Source organism: Bos javanicus, chromosome 4, assembly GCF_032452875.1.
Source record: "Bos javanicus breed banteng chromosome 4, ARS-OSU_banteng_1.0, whole genome shotgun sequence".
NCBI lineage: Eukaryota > Metazoa > Chordata > Mammalia > Artiodactyla > Bovidae > Bos > Bos javanicus.
The window spans coordinates 86,088,223-86,102,409 of record NC_083871.1 but is presented as its reverse complement, the minus strand read 5'-3'; the positions used below and the strand labels follow the sequence as shown (position 1 = coordinate 86,102,409).

The following is a 14,187-nucleotide window of genomic DNA, read 5'->3' as shown; positions in this document are numbered from 1 at the left end:
TATATGCTATGTGCTTAGTCACTTCAGTCATGTCCAACTTTTTGTAATCCATGGATGGCAGCACACCAAGCTCCTCTGTCCATAGGATTCTCCAGGCAAGAATACTGGAGTGGGTTGTCATGCCCTCCTCCAGGGGATTTTCTGACCCAAGGAATCCTCCTGCATTGAAGGCAGATTCTTTATCACTGAGCCACTGGGGAAGCGTGTGTGTGGGGGGTTGTGTGTGTGTATGAACTGTGAACTTCCAGATGTCCAAGCTGGATTTAGAAAAAGCAGAGGAACCAGAGATCAAATTGCCAACATCCGTTAGATCATAGAAAAAGTAAGAGAATTCCAGAAAAACATCTACTTCTGCTTTATTGATTATGCCAAAGCCTTTGTCTGCGTGGATCACAATACACTGGGGAAAATTCTGAAAGAGATGGGAATATGAGACCACCTTACTTTCCTCCTGAGAAATCTATATGCAGGTCAAGAAGCAACAATTAGAACCGGACATGAAACAATAGACTGGTTCCAAATTGGGAAAGAAGTACGTTAAAGCTGTATATTGTCACCCTGCTTATATAACTTTTTTGCAGAGTATATCCCATGAAATGCACGGTTGGATGAAGCACAAACTGGAATCAAGATTGCTGAGAGAAATAACCTCAGATATGCAGATGACACCACTCTTACGGCAGAAAGTGAAGAGGAACTAAAAGCCTCTTAATGAAAGTGAAAGAGGAGAGTGAAAAATCTGGCTTAAAACTCAACATTCAAAATTACTGCAGATGGTGATTGCAGCCATAAAATTAAAAGATGCTTGCTCCTTGGAAAAAAAGCTATAACCAATCTAGACAGCTTATTAAAAAGCAGATACATTACTTTGCCAACAAAGGTTCATGTAGTCAAAGTTATGGTTTTTCCAGTAGTCATGTATGGATGTGAGAGTTGGACTATAAAGAAAGCTGAGCGCCAAAGAATTTATGCTTTTGAACTGTGGTGTTGGAGAAGACTCTTGAGAATCCCTTGGACTGCAAGGAGATCCAACCAGTCCATCATAAGGAAAATCAGTCCTAAATATTCATTGGAAGGACTGATGCTGAAGCTGAAACTCTAATACTTTGGCCACCTGATGAGAAGAACTGACTCATTGGAAAAGACCCTGATGCTGGGAAAGATTGAATTCAGGAGAAGGGGAGACAGAGGATGAGATGGTTGGATGGCATCACCGACTTGAAGGACATAAGTTTGAGCAAGCTCTAGGAGTTTGTGATGGACAGGGAAGCCTGGAGTGCTGCAGTCCATGGGGTCACAAAGAGTTGGACACAACTGAGTGACTGAACTTCCTGATATATATAGTAGAAGTTGCTCAATTGTGTCTGACTCTTTGAAACCCCATGGACTGTACAGTCCATTGAATTTTCCAGGCCAGAATACTGGAGTGGGTAGCCATTCCCTTCTCCAGGGGATCTTCCCAACCCAGAGATCAAGCCCAGGTCTCCCACAATGTAGAAGGATTCTTTACCAGATGAGCTACCAGGAAGCCATATATATGTATTTATAGTATGTGTGCGTGCACACATGTGTGCATATTAAATAATAATAACCACAATAAATCTAGTTGAGATCTGTCACCACACACAGAATTATGCCTTTTTTTTTTTTTGGTAATGAGAACCTTTACAATATACTGTCTTAACAACTTTCAAATATACAATATAGTATTATTAACTATAGTCACCATGGCTTAGATGGTAAAGAATCTGCCTGCAATGCAGGAGCCCTGGGTTCGAACCCTGGGTCAGGAATATCCTCTGAAGAAGTAATGGCAACCTACTCAGCATTCTTGCTTGGAGAATTCTATGGACAGAAGAGCCTGGTGGACTACAGTCTATGGGGTTGAAAAGAGTTCGACACCACTGAGTGACTAACATTACTACTACACTAACTACAGTTACCATGTTATATAATACATCTCCAGAATTTATTTATGACTGGAAGTTTGTCCCCTTTGACCACCAACTCCAGCCTCCAGCAGCTGCTAATTTGTTTTTCAGAAGCGATTTTTCAATCCACAGAGTAGAAACGTTTCTTTGAGGGAGTATCAAGTCACGTGGAAGATAAGATGACTAGGGATAAACATATTGGAGAAAACTGTCATCTGGAAGAAGAACATAAAGAAGGATGGGACAGGAAGGTGGGAGAAGCAGGCAAGGCACAATTACGGAAATTAAGAGATGGGAATACCAGACCACCTGACCTGCCTCTTGAGAAACCTGTATACAGGTCAGGAAGCAACAGTTAGAACTGGACATGAAAAAACAGACTGGTTCCAAATAGGAAAAGGAGTACGTCAAGGCTGCATATTGTCACCCTGCTTATTTAACTTATAAGCAGAGTACATCATGAGAAATGCTGGGCTGGAGGAAGCAGAAGCTGGAATCAAGATTTCTGGGAGAAATATCAATAACCTCAGATATGCAGATGACACCACCCTTATGGCAGAAAGTGAGGAGGAACTAAAGAGCTTCTCGATAAAAGTGAAAGAGGAGAGTGAAAAAGTTGGCTTAAAGCTCAACATTCAGAAAACTAAGATCATGGCATCCGGTCCCATCACTTCATGGGAAATAGATGGGGAAACAGTGGAAACAGTGTCAGACTTTATTTTTTGGGGCTCCAAAATCACTGCAGATGGTGATTGCAGCCATGAAATTAAAAGATGCTTACTCCTTGGAAGGAAAGTTACGACCAATCTAGACAGCATATTAAAAAGCCGAGACATTACTTTGCCAACAAATGTCCATCTAGTCAAGGCTATGGTTTTTCCAGTAGTCATGTATGGATGTGAGAGTTAGACTATAAAGAAAGCTGAGTGCTGAAGAATGATGCTTTTGAACTGTGATGTTGGAGAAGACTCTTGAGAGTCCCTTGGACTGCAAGGAGATACAACCAGTCCATCCTAAAGGAGATCAGTCCTGGGTGTTCATTGGAGGGACTGATGTTGAAGCTGAAACTCCAATACTTTGGCCACCTGATGCAGAGAGCTGACTCATTTGAAAAGACCCTGATGCTGGGAAAGATTGAGGGCAGGAGGAGAAGGGGATGACAGAGGATGAGATGGCTGGATGGCATCACTGACACAATGGACATGGGTTTGGGTGGACTCCGGGAGTTGGTGATGGACAGGGAGGCCTGGTGTGCTGTGGTTCATGGGGTCGCAGAGAGTCGGATATGACTGAGTGACTGAACTGAACTGAACTGAACTGAAGAGAGAAAAGGGTTTGTAAGAAAATGGTGGACCCTATAGCACCCATTCAGTACTAGGACAAGTGTTTATTCCACTGGTTCATACTTTTCACCAAGTTTGGGAAACTCTGCTAGAGCAAGATCAAGGACATTAAGAAATTATCTCAGTGAATTTACATTAAATTTTAGTTTATTTTCTGCTCATGCTCAAATCTGCACTTCTACCAAAAATATTGCAATCATAAATACAGTGGCTGGATTTGTAACAAAATGGAGTTTCTTGGCAAATTCTGAAAGGATAATTGGGGAAGGTAGAGTGTGGTGTGGTGCAAGTCTGATTATTGAGGATTAAATAGAGAGAGATTACCAAGAGGGGGAAAAAAATCTCCTTTCCCTTGAGTCTTTGTTTCCCAAACTGGTTTTGACTTCTGCAAAGAGAATCTGTTAACAGGAAGTAACTTTAGCTAAAAATAAGATAGAAACCATACAGGATATCCAGAGGGAAACAGTAATTAAAGAGGAAGTGACTTGGGATGTTTCAACAATATTTATAACAATGAGAGTAGAAAGTAAAAGTGATATAAGGTCCTCTGTTTATTTTTTGAGTTGGTTTCTTCAATGTTGAGTTTCATGAGTTATGTGTATATTTTGCATATTAATCCTTTATCAGATAAAATTTTTCCAAATTTCAAAAAAAAAAAAACCAAAAATTGAGAGGCAGCCCTGAAAATCTGGTTCGATGCTCCCAAACTCCTACCAGTTTGAGGACAAGGTCTAAAATATTTCAAGCAGCTAAATCTGCTAACGCACTAGCATAGAAACACACTATGTCTGAAGTCTCCAAATTCCACACACTCTGTCTCTTGAAAGGTCCCATATGAAGGAGTTTGTTTTCCTTCCTGGAGTCTTTCTCCATCTAAATATGATACGAATATTTGTTTTTACAAATTCAACCTGTCATTTAAAGCACAGTTTAGTCTGTGGCAAAATCAAACAAAAAAGTCTAAATTTTCAAACAAACAAAAAATCCCCCAGTATTTTCAACTCTAAAGAAATATGAAGAGAACAAGGACCTGTAACAAATTACCTGATAAAAGTTCCATGCTGCATCTTTTTAAAAAAGTAGAAGCAGAAGAAAGTGCATTTAAAGTAACAGTACAAAGGATCTTCAAAGCGGCATTAAACATTTCCCAGCTATGGAAAACCCAAATACCCAATCTGGTTTCTATGAAACTTAAAAAGATCAAACAATTAGAAAGAAAGTAGGCTTGAAGGAGAAATGCTAGGGATTTCAGTAAACATCTGGTTACCATTTTCAATTGAAAGAACTAACCCACTTAAGGAAGTAGTTTAGTTTCTTTGGAGTAAAAATGAGACAGTGGCTTTTTGTTCCCTTTGCACAGTGGAGGGTAAAGGAAACATCAGAGTGGGGAGATCACTCATAACTCAGCTTCTATAAATAAGAAAGGTTTTTTTTTTTTTTTCCAAAACTAAAGTAAATTGAACTCGGATCCCTGTAGTATAAACAATTCAACCAAGTTAAGGTTAAATAAACATTCCTTGAGCGCTCCCCTGCCAATTAAGGAACACATTCTGTTTGGGAGTAAATACATCAGTAATTCTATGAGCGATGAGGAAAATAACAATAAACCCGAACACACAATTACTATGTGTCATGATACAATAAAATAGAACAGTGCAGCCCTATGCCATTTCTTTGATTCAGTTTCTTTTCTTTTCTAGTTTGATTAACTCAGGGCACAGAAGCGCTTCTGATACCGTCCAAAACCTATTACTTGCCTAATAAAAAACGTATGTCAAGTGCGTTCCAGGCAAAATACCGACAAAGCGAAACACTGTGCCTTTCAAATGTGACCTTTCCTCTTCTGTCTTCCTGCTGAACAGTCCTAGTGCATATTAAACTCAGGAAGGCAGCAGGGGTGCTGGTATGGGGCTGGAGGGGAAAAGGAATGAGTTCATTAGGCTCTCATATTGTAAAGCAGAAGAAGCATCTGCTGTCAACCTGCACCCCCAGCCTAAAGGGACCACTTCCAGTTCGGCCTTCGAGTCCACGTTTCTTCGCTCCATCTTAGCTTCCTGTTCCTCTCTTCTGCCAGAGGACAGGAGACTAAAGGCAAAGACTAAAGAAAAGGAATTCTAGAATAATAGAGGTTTAAAATCTTGTCTTGACTTGTGGACACAGTGGGAAGGAGAGGGTTGAAGAGAATAGCATTCCAGGGAATGATTGAATAGGGATAATCTAGAATAGGGAAGAATCGAGACAGTAGCATTGAAATATATACACTACTGCAGTGTGTAAGATAGATGGCTAGTGGGAAGCTGCTGTATAGCACAGGAGCTCAGCCTGGTGCTCCGTGATGACCTAGAGGGGTGGGATGGGGGGTGGTGGGAGGGAGGCTCAACAGGGAGAGGATATATGTATACATATTACCTGATTCATGTTGTATAGCAGAAACTAACACAACATTGTAAACCAATTGTACTCCAATTAAAAAAAATATTGTCCTGCTTCCTCTGATTTTGTGTGTATGAGTGTTAGAGCGCATCCCCAAACTGCAGATTTGAAAAAGGCTTTGATGCTGATTTTATGCATTCTCCTGAGTGATAAAGCAAGCCCTCTGCAGCATTCCTGCTTTGCTCTTATTCCATCAAAACTTCCTACTCTTTGAGCTGGGCTATTCCAGTGCTGGGTAAGTCTGATTGATACAATGGTCATCCTTCAACAGGTCCTGGGCCTTCTAGGGTTACTACAAATAAATCCTGTACTCAAGCGACCTTTAAACAGTGGGGATACAAAAATATTGGCCCAACTACTTGCAGGCCTCCCAGAAATGGTCTTTTCAATTGGAACAATCTATTTTCTTGTTCCTGCTACAGTTCTTGGTTTGTACTGCAACTGTAGAAATATGCCTCCTCGAGTATACATAAATAATTCCAAGCCAAAGATAAAATATACTCTGCATCAGAGTCTCCCGAACTACATATTACTTAGACTCTACCCTGGGTGCAAGCTTAAAACTTTTGGAAAATATTTATTCTCTCTTAGGCCACTATTCATTCTATGAACTAAAACAATGATTTACTAAATAGTACCTGGATGCTAGGAAAGAGACTTTGATGGTGACTTTCTTTTCCTTTAGAGACGTACATGCTGTAAAAATCTTGGGTCATATGACGCTTTTCAAAGCAAGGGACTAGAAGTGAATGTTTCACACAATGCTAAGAACTCACCGACAGGACCTAAATGACATGATAGGGGTTTTCACCTTTAATGCTCTCTACAGTCATGAGCAGCAAAAGATATAAGCTTACTTTTCCGTGTCCTTTACTGGAGAGCAGCTTTAGGTAACTCTGTGTGTTCCTCTGTTTTATGGAATATTAAACCTTCAATGAATCATTATCATCTCTAAGCAGATAGCCCGCACATCTACATCTCCCGCCTGACCTCCAGTCTCTGCTAAGTACATTTATGTGAAAATCTCAAGGCATCTGAGCCTGCACATGTTTAGAACTAAACACATCTGCCCTTCCTGCAAAAACAACAGGTTGAGGACACCGCTAAATATGTCAGAGGAGTCTTGAAATCCAAGGAAGGGGAAAACTGAAAAACAGACACAGGCATTAAAAACCTCAACAGTCTAGAATTGTTTGATGTATAAAGTATTAGCTTTATCTCCTACCACAGTTGTGGTTGCATTATTTTTGTTATATGAGCAGATTTGAACATGAGTAGAATATCAATGTTCCTTTAAATTTACATAAAAATGAAAGGCTGAAGAATTAAGTTTTAATGTGAAAGTTTAAGGTAGTTCACTATTTAAGGGGCTCAACTGTACTATTTCATCTTTATTTATTTATGTATTCTAATAAATATTTATCATGTGCCCCTATGTGGAGGGCATAGTTCTATGTGATGAGCTGAGCAGACAGGGTTCCTAATCTCAAGGAGTTGACAAATTTTTTTAGAAGTGAGGTTGTTTTTCCTAATGAAATGATCCAGGAAACCGTGTGTCAGAATTTCAGGAGGGTTAACAACCCAGATCGTTCATGAAAAAATATTAAGTTGGGAAGGAGACTTGAATAGGACTTAATAGGGAGATTTTAATGCAAAATTTCCAGTAGCAGCAAGCACCCTTCTGCTACTGGTAAGTTGTGTCCGACTCTTTGCAACCCTATGGACTATAGCCCACGAGGTTCCTCTGTCCATGGGATTTCCCAGTCAAGAATACTGGAGTGGGTTGCCATTTCCTTCTCCAGGGCATCTTCCTGACCAGGGATCAAATCCATGTCTCCTGCATTGCAGGCAGATTCTTTATCACTGAGCCATCAGGGAAGCCCCCCCTTTAATGTACCTCTCCACAAAGGAATCTTCACGATCTCCTTTCTGTATCTAGTTCCTGGCAGCAGTAGCAATATTATCTCCCATTTTTGGAGTGCCTACCACATACCATTCTCACAACAGTCTCAAAACAATCCATTTCAGAAGAGAAAAACGAGGGCTTTGAGAGGCCAACTTGTCCAGGGTAGTGTAACCATTAAGATAACACTGGGGACTCCACCCCAGGTTCAGTCTTACTCCACAGCTTATTCTCTTTAATTACCACAGTCCACTACCCTCCCCAAGAAAGCAATTATTGTGGTTAGGCTCTTCTTACTTGATTGAAATCTCAACTTCCTTATGGCTTCTTTTTGAATACAAATAAACTAAAGAAAAATCTGAAATACATTTTCCATTACAAAAGTTAAGATTGATCTGCAGTACTTGTTTTTTTCCACACAACCGGCAGAAACAGCTTTTGGCAAGTAGCCATTATAAATAAACCTTCAAAATGAGACTAAATTTCAAATGCTACATGGATGTGTTGGACATTTTTAAGAGTACAGGTGAATGTAAATAAATTTATGGGAGGGAAGAAACTATGAAATTATAAACAGGGAAGGAAATGGGCTTTTCCTTTTTTAAATACATTTTCCACAACATTAAGCAGTAGTAACATCTTGCTCTGCTAACTGTATCTTTAATAGTACATCCCAAGAACATAGCTGGGAAAATTACAGTGTCCTTCTTAGTGGGGGGAAAGCTGTAGCAATATTATTTAAAATATCATCTCTATAACACAATATAGCAAACGTATCAACACAAATATCGATAAATACTATTTATCACAGTATTAATCCTGTCTCTTCTTAGAGATGTTTTCATTATGTCATGCTGTCATGTCACACTCAGCTCACATCCACTTCGTCTGCAATACAAATGTTGCTCTAGCCCTTGACCGTACATAACATCATCAACTTAATAATCCTTTTAAAAAGTTGTTTTAAATGTACTATCTGGACATGTCAGAGATCAAGGGGAGGCACTACAGTGTCCCCTTCTTCCCGAGAGCAAAACCTCTCTCTACTCTTTCCCCTGTTGCCAAGCTGGGTATTTGGCAGCTCAAGCCAAAATTAGGCTCAAATTATGGTAGCTAAGAGGAATATCCAGTTTGAGCCCTACTTTTATACTTCCATCTTAGTAATCTTATTATTATATGTTTGACTATAAACCATCAAATCCTTTTTCAATGAGGTTTGAGTTAAGTTAAAAACCTAATCTATCTCAGTCCTTGAGTTTAACCACCATCATGAGATCAAATGACATAGAATTAGTCTAGATCCACAGGTCAGCAAACATTTTCTGTAAAGGACTCAATAACAACTATTTTAGGCCTTAAGAGCCATATAGTCTTTGTTGCAACTACTTAGCTCTGCTGTTATAGTACAAAAATGGTCAAAGACAGTACAAAAACAAATGAATGGCTGTGTTCCAATCAAACTTTGTTTATAGGCATTGGGCCAGATTTGGCCAGTGGGCCATAGTTTGTCAACTGCTGGCAAGAAAATTTATATAGTCTTTCACTTTTTATAGTTCTTCAAAGACCATTCTGTATAAAAGCCCCAAGTTACAAAAATAAGAGCAATCTGAAATCATAAGACAGTCAGTCTCCAATCCTGTAGCTTGGATAGCAGTTGGCATTTGTTTTTCACATGGACTATACAACACAACTCCAGTACTTTGGCCACCTCATGCGAAGAGTTGACTCATTGGAAAAGACTGTGATGCTGGGAGGGATTGGGGGCAGGAGGAGAAGGGGACGACAGAGGATGAGATGGCTGGATGGCATCACTGACTCGATGGACGTGAGTCTGAGTGAACTCTGGGAGTTGGTGAGGGACAGGGAGGCCTGGCGTGCTGCGATTCATGGGGTCACAAAGAGCTGGACATGACTGAGCGAGTGATCTGATCTGATCTGATCTGATCTGATACAACACAATTCAAAAGTGCAGGATATACTCAAGAGTGGGCAGAAAATTGCTAAATATGCTCTACCCTTCAAATATACATAAATAATTCTGATCCAGTGATGAAGTACCTTGAATCAGAGTCTCCTAGAAAACACCTTTCTTGGATGTCACCATGGGAACAGGTTAAGAGCTTTTGGGGGAATACCTGCTCTCTTTTAGGCCACTATTCTTTTCCATGTACCAGAGCACTGACTTACTATATAGTATCTAGATATTAGGAAAAGGAATAATTGGTTGGTCCTTCAATCTTTTCCTTTAGAGACATATATTCAGAGACTTCTATGGTCTTACAAACGCAGAAACAGAAGATATGTTTTTCCAAAGTAGGAGGCTAAAGGACGATAAATGTGTATGTTTCATAGTCTGCTGTTTCGTAGGCATAAATCTGTAAAGACAATTGTCCTCTTACTGTCCTCAAAATCAGCTTAAAGTTGAAATACTTATAAACAACTATACCAATAAATCTTCTCTATTAATAGTTCAATGGCATATAGCAAGCACACTTTTGTATCATTTTATTACAAAATGAACTCTAAAGATTGCTATTTTTTGAACCAGTAGTATATCCCTTAGGACAGTGTTCCTCAAACCAGGCTACACATCAGAATTACCTGTGTCTGTTTTTAACATACAAATTTCTGGGCCCCACTCCCAGACTACTGAATGAGAAATATTGGCTGGGCTTTACTTTGTTTCCTCCCAGAACTCTGATGGGTGTGGACAAAGTGATTAAATTCTCACCACATATTCTCGTGAAGTAAATATCATTACTGCCTTTAGTTTAATATATAAACTATGATAAGACTTAGAGAACAAGGCCAAATATATACAGATCTATTGTTGTTCTGGTTAGAATCACCAATATCTATTATATCACAGAACAGAATTAACCAGGGGAAAACATAATACCTATATTTGAATTTTCAACCTAAGACTGCTTACTTTTCCCTCCAATTAATGTTTACTAAATTAGTAATTAAATATAAGATGAAGCCCAAATATTACTCTTTAAGAACATATTATTCTTAATAGTAGAATGTTGCCTGCCTGGACTAGCACTCTTTTAAATTTTTTCCTAATTTTTATCCATTTCTAGCCTTAAAAGTTTTTTTTTTTTTTAAAGGGACCCTGAAAAAGGCCACCTGTGCTTCAAAGGATGGCACAAAAAAAGAGATAAGCAGAAATGATGGGGGAAAAGTCAAAACAGGACTAGAGAGCAGGTAGAATAAATGGATAGAACAGGGAAAATGTGTTTTATATTTATTTTCTTAAGACCAAAAATGTGTTTTATAAATGTGTCAACTCTGCACCTTGGTACTTAATAGCATTTGTAGAAGTGCTTCTTTTGTTTTTAAGGTAATCTTTTCAAATCTCAGGTTAGCAAACAGCAAATGATGAAAAGAAAGATAAGGAGAGTAGGTCTCCAGATCATTCTCAATTGCTTTCACTTCCACCAAGCTGCTTAGCATGGGGAGATGAAGTTTAAAGGGGCCAATTTAGGGTCCCACTCTCTGCCGCTGTACATGTAGTAAGACAAGCATAAGTTGAATATGTGAAACTAGAGCAAAATAAATTTTACACGAATTAAATCTCAAGAAATTATTTTTGACAGTAAGTGCTTCAATTCAAACAGTCTATAGATTAAATGTGTGGCCATGGAAAACAAGTTGCAATTTAAAAAGTGGCTTTTTTTCTATACGTTAGATAATCAGAAACGTATTAGATGATGGTCACGGAGATTTTTTATCTCAGGTATTCGATGCACAGGCTCTCACAATGAAAACTACAAAATCAAATGGAGAACCAACAATATCCCTTACTTGTGAAATTGCTACCCTTTCTTGAGGCCTATCCAGGAATAATATCTTACCATATAAAGCAAAAGAATAGCAAGAAAGAAGCAGTGAATGTTTTCAAAACTGAGGAAATGTAGGGAAAGCGAGCCAAATCAGTATTTACACTGACAAATTCCGGTGACACCATCTAGTTATCTTGTGCTACTGTGCCCAGCAGCTCCTCTGGCTGCCAGATTCTATTGCCTTCAGGCTTTCTTTGCACTTTCTTGGTATTTGGAAGCTGCAAAGTGATTCTCCTTTTTCTTATAAAACTGACCCAAAGGACATCAAGGGAGAGAAGAGACATATTCCTTGTTTTGCAGGTGGATAAAATGGAAATTGAAGTTGAAAGCACAGATAACCTGTGTTGTGCCCATATACAATGAGTAGCAGCACCGAGGGGGCAGAAAACACGTGAATTTCAGTGTTGTATTATCACAGTCAAGGCTTTGCAGGAGTCCAGGACCACAGCTTATGTGGCACAGGGTGGTGCTAATACAATCACCTTGTTCAGCGGTGGGCTAAAATAATTTATAGGATGAGAAGAAGACAAAGTGCTTTATATCTTTCCTTAAGTTTGGCAGCTATTCTGGTCAGTGGTGTTCTGACAATATCATTTATGGATGTTTTAGAACTTTCAGTTCAGTTCAGTTCAGTCAGACTCTTTGCGACCCCATGGACTGCAGCATGTCAGGCTTCCTTGTCCATCACCAATTCCCGGAGCTTGCTCAAACTCATCTCCATCAAGTTGGTGATGCCATCCAACCATCTCATCTTCTGTCGTCCCCTTCTCCTGCCTTCAATCTTGCCCAGCAGCAGGGTCTTTTCCAATGAGTCAGTTCTTTGCATCAGGTGCCAAAGGACTTTAGACTCCAGATGGGTCCTTCTTAGAACCAACCTCAGTGAGGTTTGTAAACTTTGTCTCCAGCTGCTTCCATATTCCATATCTTTCACCTCCCTTTTGCTTTTCTTATTTGCTTCCAAAAGCTTTAGATTAACATACTTCTCCTGGGGGCAGAGGCCGGCAAATGGCATTCCTGAAGACTCGTCTTAATGGACTGTATTCTGCACATTTTTAAGTCCTTTCTTTTCATCAAAGTAGATCTTTTGAGGCTTTTTCCCCTGGGAGCTTTGTTAGTGAACTAGCTTATAACTTTATCACCGACATTGTTAAAAAAAAAAAGGTGGTAAAGGGTGATCATGGCTAAGTGTTCCCAGCCTCTTTCATAACCAACGTAAACTAGCATTTTAAAAAGCAAAAGTGAAAGTCGGTCAGTCTCAGTTGTGTCCAACTCTTTGTGACCCCATGGACTATACAGCCCATGGAATTCTCTAGGCCAAAATACTGGAGTGGGTAGCCTTTCCCTTCTCCAGGGGATCTTCCCAAAGCAGGGATCAAACCCAGGTCTCCCACACTGCAGGCAGATTCTTTACCAACCACAAGGGAAGCCCTTAAAGAGCAAGGGGGGGCCTAATTAAAAAGCATGTGCTATGAGGATGTCAGGATGGCTGACACTGAAATGACAAATGAAAATTACTGTGGCACCGGGATCTATTTTCTCCCAGAAGCAAACACCATGGAGATCAGCAGTTGATTCAAATTACTTTTCCTCTCCTCCCTTTTGATAAATAGGAAAACAAACACACACTGTACCATCCTAAAAAGAAAACTCTGATTGGCCCACAGAGAATGAGTGCTCTACGTTCTGGTAGCTGTAAAATGATTGATTAATGCAGGAAAAGACCCTGATGCTGGGAAAGATTGAAGGTAGGAAGGCAAGGGGATGACAGAGGATGAGTTGGTTGGATGGCATCACTGACTCAATGGACATGAGTTTGAGCAAGCTCTGGGAGATAGTGAACAACAGGGAAGCCTGGCGTGCTGCAGTCCACAGGATCACAGAGTCAGACATAACTTAGTAACTGAACAACAACAAAGGGGTCAAAGAGGGAGTGAGCAACACGGAGATGAAGAGGACGAGCACAGAAGTGAGATCTGGAATCTGCGGGGTTCAAATCCTGCCCCTCCATCACCACAGTTTAAGATACAAGGTGCATCCCTGAACTATTCTAAGCCTTGGGTTCCTCTTCTGCAAGTGGGGGAGGGATGAATATTTCTTTCTTAAATTTATTGGAGTATAGTTGCCTTATAATGTTGTGTTAGTTTCTGCTGTGCAGCAAAGTGAATCAGTGATACATGTATCTATTCTTTTATAGATTTCCTTCCCATTGAGGTCACCACAGAACATTTACTGGGTAGCTCAGCTGGTAAAGAATCCACCTGCAATGCAGGAGACCCTGGTTCAATTCCTGGGTTGGGAAGATCCCCTGGAGAAGCGATAAGCTACTCACTTCACGTTGTTGGGTTTCCCTGCTGCCTCAGACGGTAAAGAATCAGCCTGCAATGCAGGAGACCCGGGTTTGATCCCTGAATCAGGAAGATCCCCCAGAAGGAGGGCATAGCAACCCACTCCAATATTCTTACCTGGAGAATCCCCTTGGACCAAGGAGCCTGGCGGGTTACAGTTCATGGCGTCGAAAAGAGCTGGACATGACTGAGCGACTAAGCACGCACACAGAGCACTGAGTAGAGTTTCCTGTGCTATACAGTAGGTTCTCACTAGTTCTCTATTTTATACATAGTAGTGTATATATGTCAACCCCAATCTCCCAGTTAATTCCACCCCCCTTACCCCTTGGTGTCCCTACATTTGTTCTCTATGTGTGTGTCTCTGTTTCCCCTTTGCAAATA

General features: G+C 40.1%; 1 protein-coding gene across 4 annotated transcripts in view; it reads right to left on the bottom strand.

Annotated features, from left to right (window-relative positions):
* The window catches only part of CPED1 (cadherin like and PC-esterase domain containing 1), a 328,745-nt gene that overhangs the window by 275,629 nt on the left and 38,929 nt on the right, over window positions 1-14,187 (bottom strand). The window lies entirely within an intron of this gene.